A 13,092-nucleotide genomic window follows, 5' to 3' on the forward strand; every position below is an offset into this window, starting at 1 on the left:
CGATGTTTATGTTAAAATAATATTCGGTGATATTTATTAAACAGAACTACAGAACCAAATGTATATAAGTGAGTGGATATGGTATAATTAACAAAGTATGCAGGTAAAGAATTTATGAATTGTTGGCCAGTTACTCTCAGATTGACTGTAGGTAGTGACCCATAATCCCTTAAATATTTTGAACCCCACTCTCTATACAGTTACGAGTATGACCTATGTAATGTGTCCTGTTCAAATGCCTGTGTAGATGCCTGTATAAGAGTATTTGTGTCTATGCGTGTAATATCGTTGTATTCCAACAAATACATCATGCTGAGCAGGCTCGAATTAAAACGAAACCTAATGAACTATATCAAAGGGGAGAATTGTGATTAAATGAAATCAAACTGGAACTAGCGGAACCAAAATACGATAAACAAATGGAAACACACGGGAAAGCAATTCGAAATAAAGTGAATTCGACTAAACCTATCGTGGTCGATTCACCAAACTGTACCGAATCGAATTGAAACCAAACTGAATCCAATGAACCTACAACCAGCTGGACCAAAAGCGAATTAAAATCTGAATAAATAAAAGCTGAGTCTCAGTTCACTTTTCTTATAATTCAAGATTTTTTATTTCAGAAATTAGCTTTGTAAGAATTTCAAACCTCAACAAAATCCTTAACTCTGGTAAGAATTCCAAATCCAATCTTAACTCGATTAAACTCTATTAAGTCCAACCATTCTATATCCAGATAAAACCAAACTAGTTAGCTACAAGAGTTACATGGCTAAAAAATTGTATAAAATATCCTTCAGATATGGACAAAATTCCAAACCTAACTCAAATCGTACGAAATCAGGTCGATCCAAATCAAATCAAACGAAACCAAGCTGAGCCAATAAAACGATAGTCTACGATTTAATTCGGATTTAAAGAGAATTCCAATTTTATCTCAAATCGTATTAAATCGAATCAATATACACCAAATAAAACGAAATAGACCACACAAGACGTCTTTGTAAACATAGTTCAAACGTAAAATGTTTCACATCGCGATCCTTCGTTCCATCCTAACTTGCATTAATTGGTAGTTTAACGTGGAACAATCTTGCTGCTCTCGTCGGACAACGAATCACGTTTTACATTTCCCACGAATCTTTTTGAGACTCGTGCATCGGATACCTGCCACACACGGGGAAACGGTTTCGATGCGAATGATGCAACGACATCGCTATACTCCGATAAACGACAATAGTAGACACTACTCCGTGGTAATCGTCGCTAGAATATTCATGAATCGCGGTACAGCTACGGAGACGCTGAAAAAAGAAGAGATACGGCACAGAAGGGAGAGGGGATCGTTGAAAGAAATCCGATAAAAAGCAGGTATCAAACTGTTCTATCGTTTATACTAGTGCCGACCGTAGTTCACGAAATATTATATTGTATATTGTACATTGAGCGAAAAAAGTAAAACAAGTTTTCCCGCGTAATAAATCTTCGTAAATGACAAATGTGGAATAGGGCTTGAAATGAAACGTAATTGTTCGACGTTTGTGACAGGTCTGAATTAAAAGATTTATGTGTATACAAAAATTTATATTGTCGGTTTGCTACAACAGTGACAGGTTTAAAAAATTGCCTGTTTTGAAATATGTGCAGTTTACTTTAAATATGAGCTATTTAATAGAATGGAAGACAAAATTAGAATTATACAATTTAACGTTTATATTAATTTTTTATATTGCGCACAATTTCACAATTCAAAATAGGCTTATTTTAATTCATTATCTTAGAAGCAAAGTAAGCAATATAAATAAACGACATTTCCTGACAGACTTGGAAGCTAAAGAGTATTATTAACTAAATTATGAAAGGAAACAGATATTTTCAGAGAGTAATTACGAATAATCAACTTCAAATTTTCTATCTCAAACCGATTTCCTGGAGAAATCTGTTTTCTTTTTTCTTTCTCGCTCTCTTAACTGCTAGCAAATTGACAATATACAGATGTACTTGAGAATCTTGTAGCTCGACAATTTTGTTATCTTTTTTTAGAAAATTGCAAAAGTCGAATATCTGGAAAGGAATCAAAAGAGCGTGCGCGTTGCAGAGGGTCTTCTACGAAGCAAAGTCTCTCACGGAAATATAACGGTAAACTACGGCAGCCGGTGCCCGTTCCACGCATACCATAGTGAACAGTCCGCTTCTTCTGCTTCTTATTCCTGAATTCCGCTCGAGCCTGCGCTGCGACGATGCACATAATATCCGCAAAACAACAACTTTCGCGTCCCTATTAAATTAATATCGACTCGCCTCTAATTAGGCCAACCAATTAGCGAATTAAACTTTTCTGCCAACCATGCCCCAAGTAAAAGAGACGAGGATTTCTTGTGATTCACAATTCCTGTAATCACTTTTTTCAATAACGAGAGATTCGTATTTATCCAGGCAACGCCATATTTTTCTCCTTTTAGCTTTTATCTTCCTTTGTAAGAACCAGATAAAAGGTATCTGAATAAATGAAGCAGCATTTAGGAAACGACATGCAAATGAGATTAAAATACAGAGGCACGGGATTCAAGGGGGTTGACGATGATGCCTTCACGGCTTATAGTTCGCAAGAGATATTTACTCGGCGAAATTAGGGCGAGCAGCGTCGTAGAAGCCAAGGGCGATCGAACGGACATCTTCGGGCGCGAGGGCATGAATCCAATTACGTCGACTTTTATTTACAAGCGGGATACAATCAACGTTCACCCTCCCGCTGTCCGTACTTCGATTGCTTCCTATCGTATCCCATCCGATCCCTACGATATCTCACCAGGATCCTTTTGTCCTATTTCCCTCCCACGATGGATATTTTCCAACAAACTCTCTGGCTAATTTAACTACATGTACTAATACTATTCAACGAATCGTATAACGAGTTCCTTCTCTAATACGCATTTATACGGGATGAGAAAATATTGCGACGGTATTTGTAAAACGCGGTAAACAGTATAGTGTATATATGTAGATCAAGCTAACACAACTTTTGATCTTTTCTTCTGCAAATGCGATATTCATTTCTTTGTATTATATGCAATGTGGCACTTTAACACGTTTAAATTTTTCATATTTGCAGGCCAATTGCAAATGATGTAAAATATAATCGTAATAAAATATATAATCGTAATAAAATATAATTGTATTAATAAATATACAAAAATGTGGTTCGTAAAACGTAACTTCCTATAGCACAGAACGTATCCCCGTGTTATGTTGTATCAAGGCCAATTATACTATATAGCTACCTAAACACCGTTCATTTTAATGAAGTTACAATAACGTTGATGAAAATTTCTCATCATTGAGAATAATTACACGCTTTTTTCAGAAATGTGAAATTCTCCCAGAGATTGAAGTTAATGTTCGCGGTTCGTGCAACGGTCGACAGGTACGAAAGACGAAGAAAAGAGCAGCCGAGATTTTCCACGTCTCGAATACGGACAGTCAAACGAATGAGTCTCCGGGACTTTCAACGTCCCGAGCTCAATTTCAGCTCAATTACCGTAACCAACCTTTTTATTATTTTTACCAACTGTTTGCTGGTTTCTCACTTTGACAATTTTCCTGTCCTTAAATCGGAGCCACAATTTCGCTATACAGGCAATTTGCTCTGTTTTGACCCTACGTTGGATATATTTCATCTATAACCCAATATTCGCCATTCCGTGCCGCGGAAATTGGACAATCGATAGCGACCGCAATAGCTCGAATTACGAGTAAAATTCACCGTCGGATACGTTTTTTTTCGGATGGCACGGGGATACCGAGTGAAATTCGAGCAACCTTCGAGCCGCTCCCGTCCACGTTCGAACGGAGGTACGTACTATGCCTGCGAACGATAAAAATACCAGGATCCCTGCAATTTTAACGAACCTCTTTTTCTTGATAAACGCTATAGAAGGGATACTCGTTGAATACCAGCGAATGCACGCGTGGAATAGACGAGAGCTCAGAGAAATGTACTTGTCATTTTTATCTATGTTCGTCATACATGATAAATATAGTATCGTATACACAGAATAACATATTATTGTCTTCCAAGAGGTTTGGAAGACAATAGTATCTTATTTTTCGAAACTTCAATTTATAGTCTACTGATTGCAAAAAAAAAGATAGTATATTTGTGAAAAAACAAAAGTTTGAAGGGTAGAGAGGAAAAACACCATAATTTTATAAAATTGAATCATAATAGACAAGGTCAAAAAATAAATACAGTATGTAACCTACAATAAACAAATTATATCTACGTGGTAAAAAATATCTAATATAAAAATTAGTAATCCTCGTGTACGCAAATACCAATTTTAAACTTCTTTTTATCCGTCACTTATGCTACAACCAATTACTAATTTATCAATTAATTTATTCATTTGAGTTCAATACGAGCACTATTACCGCAGACCCAGCAAGCTGTCTGGATACTTGAGAACGATAGTGTACGTGTTCGCGTGCGCCCACGACCCCATTATAGCGAGATATGTACTTCGAGGTTCGCTACGGACCTTCTTTTCGAGCCTTTCCAAGGTTGCTGCATTCGATTAGGCAGCTCTAAAATCGGCCACGACCATGATGGCTCCGTAACAGTTCTACTCTGAATGAGAAACGAGCCTGCCTCTGATTCTGGTTGCTCTCAAACCATGGCCAGCAAGTTTCACGAACACGATGGAACCACGGATCCATTAGGGATCCATTTAAAAGTGTCCCCTTTGTTCCAATAAATACTCGTTATTCGAATATTCCCTCTCATTGTTCGGTACGAATTAACGCTCGTTACGAGAGCTCGTGGTTTCCGGTCGAGCGCTGAAACGAGGGAAACATTTTTGAAGTAATCGCGTATGTTGTCGTCAGAATTGACAATCGTGCGTCTTTGTTACGTTGCAAAGACTTGGTATTTTAATATAACTTCTATAGTTAGCTATTTTCAGTGAGATATTAAGTCTTTTATTATTGGAATCTTATTTATTTATGAGAAAAGAAGTTCCAGTTGATTATGGTTTCTCATAAGAGTCTATGAGTTAATGATTGACATAATTGGATTGTCCATCTGTTCTCTAGTATTCATAGAATAACATAGTATCGTAATATAACAGAGTCGAGTGATGAAGAAATAAAATGAATTAAACTGTATAGTAGAAGATTAAAAGATTCAGTTGATTTTACAATTCAGTTCATTTTTATTTAGAAATATCTTTTTTTATGGTTCCAGATTGAGTGATGTTGTTGGAATTTCTCTTTCAAATTTCCCAGATATTACAATCACGTATAACGGTTAAAATAGTCGAATTCTGTCGTTTCTAAACCAACGAGTGAAAGTAAATACATGCAATTAAGAAAAGGTAAATCGTGTAAACACGAAGTTTCGGAAAGAAGTACGTAAAAACTATTCTCGTTTCATGTTTTATTCATCCAGCATGTTTAAATAATGACTCGACAGAGTTCAATTTATTCCGTCCATGTTCGGAAAATGGACTACATATTATTGTTGCACCGTGTCGAACTCGATCGAGTCGTAGGCATTCGTTGCTTCTGACAAATTTCTCGCATATCTGACCGACACACCGGCTAATTCGCAATCTAAACTGCACACTAGTGCACACCGGCAATCATCTGCACGGATTCACGTGGGAGCACAGTGTATCTAGTGAGAGTAGACGATTGAAACCGGTTTCTCCTGCTTTCAGACCGAGTAATTTCGTTAGTTCGCGCGGCATCCTCTTCTCTCCTCCTGCCACGGACAAGGGAGAAAGCTATTTCACCATCGCGATTACTCCCGTTCGGCTGCATCGTTCTCAAATTGTCTAGCTTCAAAGAATTTCTAAAACGTTCAGGTTTTTTCATCGTCTTCCATTATAATTTCTATTTCTTTATTTTGGTAGGCACCTTTTATTCGATATACACGATTGTTTTTGTAATCAACGTTTTTGTTCTTTTTCTTTCTTAATTCGATTAGGTGATAGGTTTATATAAATAATTTTTAAGAAATCTACATTTGAAAATACGATGTTAATGATTGATGTGACAAACACACTGAAATATATCGTATGCTCATATTGTCGAGAAACTTCTACTCATCAAAACGGAAGATGTTTGTTCAACTAATCTTAATATTGTCAGTTGTAATTATCATAATTCAGTAACATGCGTATATTACTTTATTTTAGTAGATTCAAAAGTAGCTGGTACAGTAAGACAAATATCCGAATGATCTATTTTTCGGATTCTGAGGAAACTTGATATTAGCGAAAACGATCTACTCGGATAAATCGATGGTTGAGTATCAAACTTGTGACGAGTTGGCGTTCCATAATAAGGTTCCGAAGGGAATCTTGTAATGCTTCCTCGACCATGTGGTTATCGATTATAAAATGTAAGAATGATCCATCAAAAATAGAACGCTGCAACAATAACACGACGTCCTCAAACACGAAGATTCAATCTATAAGAAGCTAAGGGAAACGTTCGAACGATAAACAATTGCTCTGAAAACGTCGAAAAAACTTAGTAAAATTTTAAATAAATTATCTAAAGAAAACCATTCGAGGAGTTAGAATGATAAATGGCGTATGTAAGTGCCGGAAGCGAAGATTTTCAGTAGAAACAAGTACTACGTTTCTACTAATTCTAATTTATTTCTGATACTTACTTCATTCATCACTTGAACGCTATGAACATACAATGATTATCACTGATAAAAAAAATGCTTTATTCTAAAATAATGGTACACATGTATAAATATTTTTTATCCGCTATATAGTAAATTTACATCTCCTTTCACTAAGAAAAGGTCTTTTGCTCGTTTCTTTAACGCTTATATCATTTACCATTTCGACTCCTCGATTTATCTGCTTATCGAAAATACTCGTAATCCTTTACGAGAGTGAGAATGAAAATGCGCAACGACGAAACGTCGTAGGCAGACGAAGGGAAACCCTCGAAGAGACGCGGCGTCGCGTCGCGCCGTTGGCACGGTCGACGGCATCGCTCGTCGTCGCGCGAGCATTATGGGACGCCTTGAAGTAGTTTACAAGCAGCTTGAAACTCGACGTCGAACGGAACGAGAAGCGAAACCCGCGGGGCGGCCCCAACCGGAGAGAAGCAAGATTAATTAGATGCCGATGACAAAGCGGGAGCGTGTCTTCACGCGCTCCGCTCGGGCTGACGTTCATGGCCCGATAAACTTTGAAATTTTGACGACGCTCCAACATCCGGCCGCACGAAGCCTTCTTCCCGCTGACAATGCCTGCGCGATAAGGCTATTGATTCGGTCCTTGCCCCGACGGGGAAAATTGAACACTCGATTAAATCTTCCTCGCGTGGGCGTTCCCGAAATTCCCGGGCGAGCTCAATCGATGTTCTTGCTTCGACCAAAATACAAATCTATTTTGTCTTTCTATTCTTCTTTTTCTCCATATGTTTTCATTGAGTGCTTCAGATGTGAAAGAAGAAAATAACGAAGACCATTATCGTTGAGAGGAAGTAGTTTAGCATGACATAGGTGAGAAAGGAAGCGACTTGTTATATGCACTGTTTTGGGCCCAAAGAGTATGAAGGTTCTCGGGATACAAATATGTGCACGAAGTTTTGCAGAAGGTCAGTGATATAGTTAGTCCTATGATAATCGATATTTCTGGAATATTCAAGAGGGTGGTAAACATGGATAATTTAAAAAGCGAATAACTGCATAGTCGTGGTAATGTATTCGTTGTTACTAAAGTACAATTATATTGTCTCTGAAATTCTACAAAACAATGCCCATTACTTTCTTCAATATTCCAAGTCATTTTATCGAATTGTATACCTCAACGTGGACGTGGTAATATTGAATTCGATGACAGTGTATTAAATTCTCAAAATCATGCTCTATGAAAGCTAGAAAATAATATAGAAAATCTCATTCTTGCACGCGTTAACTCGTTAAATAATTATGTAACGAGCGAGAGATCGAGTTGAAAATTTCATAGATTGATCGAATGTTCGAACTAAAAAAGTGTATCGAAAGAGTCGCTTAATCATTCGTCCCGTGACACTGTACAATAACGAACAAGTGTAAAGAGCCACGACGTGTGCCGTACATCCATACGTCGACGAGAAAGGCATTAATGTTCGAGCACGTGACGGAAACCTGTCGCGCATCGATCGTCGGGACAAGGCTATGGACGTCGGGAAGAAGACGAAGAAATGACCCTCGACGAGAAAGCGGGATACACGAGCGTCGAATGGATCGTGGGGCGCCTGAAACCCCATCAGACTATAGTTGCCAAGGGTTCACGCGACACAATAACCAGAGACACGAACATGAATGCTCGGGACGCGTGTATTTGAACACGATACGTGTCTCGAGGGCAGAGCTTCTCACTTCGTTCACACCCTTCTTCGACTCTAACCCCCTCGCTCTAACTTTCAACCTCCCTTCTTTTCTTCCCGTTCTCGACGACATAATTTGTATCCTCGGAAATATCATACGACTGAAATTATCACAGGACCATTTACTTGTTGAGCTTTGAACGTGAAAATGAACATTTCCTCGGTGTTTCGAATTTCTCCGGGCAAAATTATCTATTATAATTATCAAGGGTCCGAGTTACTTGAACATTATTAGTTGGTATAACGCCATAATAATATACTAACTAGTAATGTTAACGAATCAACAAGTTGTAAATTACAGGTTATATACTTGCTTTTTGTAATTTCATAATTTTATATCCAATAGGATATAATGTACGATGATTTGCGATATATAAAATTTTACATAATTCTTTATTATTATACAAAACGATTAAACAAAACTTGTACTGTTATAAAAGGGAATTTATTAGTATTCGAAGCATTTGACACGTGATTAGTAAAATTTTGCTATATAATAATGTTTAATTGTACAAGAGTTCATGAATTTTTTAATATTTATCAAATACCTATTTTGAATGTAAGCGATCTATCGAAATAATCTAAGAGAATTTTCAAGAAGGATAATACTTCAAGAAAGAACGCTCGAGACGGCTTGGGAACGTTTCGGGAAGACTAGCAGACGGTCGAGTGATCAGAAAGCGAAAGAAAAGAATGAGAACCGCGGCTGCTACGAAAGAGGGAGCACCGTACGCCGCGAGGTTCAATGTCCTCGTCCTTAACGGTCGTCATCCTGGCAGTCCTGGTGGTTCTCGTGCATCCGCGGTCGAGACCTCGTGCTCGCTCACGCGCGCGCGCGCGTTCACGATCCTTATCGTTCACGAAGGACGATCGTGGAACCGAGACACGGCCAATGAATGAGAATATATACACGTACACGTCGCGAGGCTCGTTCGAACTATCGCGTCTGGAACGTGATTTTCGGCACGAAACTCCGTCATTCTCTTCGCGTGTCGTTGCGATTTCTCGCTGTTCCTCGCCTATTGAACAAGCAAACCGACAAAAAATGAAACGCGGCAGATATATCGTCGAAAGACACTCGATGAAAGAAACCTGAACGGACGCGGTCTAATGGTTATCCGAAATCGAAGATTGTCGACGACTCGAACAAAAACGGCGTCAGGTTCCGCTGATCGAGATGTGACCGTCTCTCTTCTGTATCATTCGGCCCGTTCGATCGGATATAATGGAGTCTCGGCGTTGTAAGCCATTACTTCAGATTTTAGATCGTATTTAAAAACAGCCTTTGACAGTTTTTCTTTTAACCATCGATTCCAGCAAATTGATTTCAACCCTAATACTTTTACTTGAAGATTTTTTGTTGGAGTGTCGTGTTACAACTAAACTTAACCCTTTGTTATCAGACTTCTTTTTCATCTTTTTATATTTTCATTAGAACAAGATTTGTAATCTATTAAATCGCGGATGTTCATGAATTTAAAAGAAATTTTCGAGAATATATTAAAGAAATAAAATATTCCCAGTAAGTCCTTTTTTAGTAATAATAACAAATCTCTGCCTTTAAATTCTACTTCTCTAGCTACATTCATAAAACCAGAAATGTGTATAAACATTCGTAATCTACTGATTATCATTCCTCGTTCTTATAGAAGAAATAATAACCAATAATTAGCCTAAATAGAGTGCTTAATGCGATAGTAATGTCACAACGTTCCAAGAAGTTAATTAGCGATTAAGGTTATTAATTTAAATGAGCCTCTTTTAATCGCCTAAAGTCGATTGTAAAAAAGAAACTTCATAGATTTAAAAGACACTAAAAATTTCTAACAAACGTGGCAATTAAACGAAATAACGAGACACACGGTGGGAACGCGAGCTGAAAGTGCAGAGCACTTTGTTTGTTGTTACATCAGACAGGCGGTATTCGTGAGTTAAACACGCCAGAGTCGTAATGCCGTTTCGTGGCGTATATTATTATTTCTCACGCACGTGTTACGCCCCCGTCTCGGAAGATTAACGGAGTCTTGTACGACCTCGTGTAACGTTTACGCCCCATACTCGCTTTCGCTTGACTTTCACCTCGGCGCTCATCTCTCCTACTCTTCGTTGTCAATAGAATCACGCACCATTATTTCGCTTCCTTGTTCTCGTTGTGAAGACGAAGGTTCGATTCCTGTAGCTAATTACCAGCGATTATTCGCTAATTATAATGTCTAATAGTAACGTCTCTTTTATTACTTCGAGTTTTAAGTCGTACTTAAAGCTTGAGTTACACGAGGAACTTTTAAATAACAAGACCATTAACCCCGTTATAATGAGTCGTTCATAAATATTTCATGGCTTCTATATTTATATCTGTAATTGTATTTGTTTCATTCGTGATTTATATAAGGAAAACCAAGACCGTGGCACGATTAAGCGAACGGAATAAAAAAGCAATGTCGTTCGTGACTGACTTACGAATTACTTGTTCGATGCCAGCCCCATTAATCTTCACTGATGAAACACTTACCTGTAACAGACAGAATAAAATGTATTAATATATCTGACACGATATCGGATTTAAATATATTCCAAATAGAACCACATTTATTGGAACGAACGTTTAGTTAACGCGAACAAAAAATAATAGGTATTAAGAAAAATTGATGAGCTTATATTATATTACAGTTCAGTGTTTGTCCCTCGATAAGTTCAGATAGATAGAGATATACTATAATCAAACGTAATCAGAGATATTGACGAACAATATATACGATGGATACGCCAACATAAAGTTAAAAAATGCCAACTTGTCACATCCAAATTGTCCGCACGTAGGATCCGGATATCGTAACAGACGGTACACATCGGGAAGACGATGGAAGGCAGAGCAGTTCCTGGAGGGCAGAGCGGAAGGGAAAAGCGCGAAGACGGAAGAAGGGTGCTTCTTACCCTTGGTATTTCCGTGACCACAATAATCCGACAAAGCTGAACAAAGCGGTCGAAGGGATAAGAATAAAGCAACGAGAAGGAAGGAAGAACGCGATGACGTGATGAGAACAGTTTCGAAGGGGCGAGCTCTAGTCAAGATGAGAGGAGACAGGTTGAAAGGGAACCGGGAGATGAGATCGAAGGGCGGAAAGTGGAAGAAAATGACGCGGTAGAACGCTACCATATCGCGGTATTTTAGCGTAGAGTCGAGAAACACCGATAGTATGGGGTTTGGCTCGGGAGTTGTCCCGACGAAGAGAACGCTCGACACCGCCATCACCGGCATAGCCAACAACCACCACCAGCATCGACGACTTTACTTGTCGCCATAATACCGTGGTGAAACTGCTGCTACTACTCGCGTTATTACCTTACATGCCTGCATGCTGGCCAAAGTAACTTCGAATTCTTCTTCTCCACCTCCCGTACGATCCCTGTCTTCGACAGAACCCTCAAATTCTCACCCCTTTGATTCAATGGACGCGTACACGACGCGACGAAATTTCCCGATAAGTTGAGCGAACCCGGTGAAGTCGATCGACTTTCAACCCCGATAGCCCATGGGTAAGAAGTTCCCGAGATTCTCTACTGGTTGAACTGTCTCGGAAAGATATCTCCATCTCTCTGTTCGACTATACTCTTTTTAGGTTAAGTAAGAACTATTTCTGAAGTTGGTTTTAAATTAACGGGCTTATTCTCCGAGAAGGAAATTATTTATGGAACATGGTGATTTATTATTGAAGGGCAGAGGAATGATATAAGTGAATTGTATTTAAAAGATTTGAAATTCTATTTTAATTACTAAAATTTTAAAAATGTTCAGGTACTAGAGTTGATTAATTTAGCTTCTGCACAGCTTATTATTGTGTGTTAATATTTAAAAGCAGATTTCTATCGCATTACACAGAGTATATCGAAGTTACTGATTGAACGGATGAAACTCCGGAAAATTTGTACCTCAACCTGTTAATAATTACACCTCGCTTGACCTTGTTTTACGGGAATACGAATTCAGCAGAGTGCATGTGCAACTTTCCGCAGGATTTATTACCTCTTAGCAGCAACGAAAGAGACAGAGAAATGCAATACAATCACCTAGACCTGTTTTATTTGTTCCTTTTCCGGATCGTGAAAATACTTTCACGGAACGGGACATTCTTCTTCGGACGTTTACTATTTCTGTCGCCTTGACTTGTTTTCGTGCCATGTACAACTACGTATATTCCATTAATTTGTAAATAGCGTTTCCAATTTTATGGAAATCTGTATTCGGTTTATTGCTCACAACCAAATTGTCACAGAATTTTTTACAATATTTTATCCATATTCAGTTTAATTTTGTTGAGATGCACGAATAAAATATCGAGGAAGGGAGTTAAAGTGATTTATGTAAGATATAGATATTTTTTGACCTAATGACATAGTGAAGATAATGTACTAGAAGAAAGGGACAGTCGCTGTGTATCTGACACGCTATCCATTACAGTTATTGCGTTATATTATATTTACTGCCGCATAGATTTAAACTTCGATCGTTTCACAACATAATTAGCACAACGAACTTATCAGTACTTTCTAATCTTTTACAATAACTTCTTAATAAAATCTTAACTTGTTTTATTTGATGCTTTAAAGTCATATTTTACGATAATTGTGTAATCTGATTGGCTACAAGTGATTTAACATTACATTCTCTGTTTACTAGTTCGCTTTGGC

At 38.1% G+C, this 13,092-nt stretch overlaps 2 protein-coding genes across 5 annotated transcripts in view; one reads left to right on the top strand and one right to left on the bottom strand.

Annotated features, from left to right (window-relative positions):
* Positions 1–13,092, top strand: part of LOC132905132 (poly(ADP-ribose) glycohydrolase-like) — a 473,462-nt gene that overhangs the window by 286,995 nt on the left and 173,375 nt on the right. The window lies entirely within an intron of this gene.
* LOC132904933 (mucin-2-like) overlaps positions 1–13,092 on the bottom strand; it is a 332,312-nt gene that overhangs the window by 170,034 nt on the left and 149,186 nt on the right. Inside the window, exon 2 of one of the 4 annotated variants that reach the window (XM_060955786.1) lies at positions 10,864–10,915. The exons of the other annotated variants lie outside the window; for them this stretch is intronic. The gene's annotated coding sequence lies outside the window, so the exon portion shown is untranslated. The remainder of the gene's footprint in view (positions 1–10,863; positions 10,916–13,092) is intronic. 4 annotated transcript variants of the gene reach the window in all.

This window comes from Bombus pascuorum, chromosome 1 (assembly GCF_905332965.1).
Source record: "Bombus pascuorum chromosome 1, iyBomPasc1.1, whole genome shotgun sequence".
NCBI lineage: Eukaryota > Metazoa > Arthropoda > Insecta > Hymenoptera > Apidae > Bombus > Bombus pascuorum.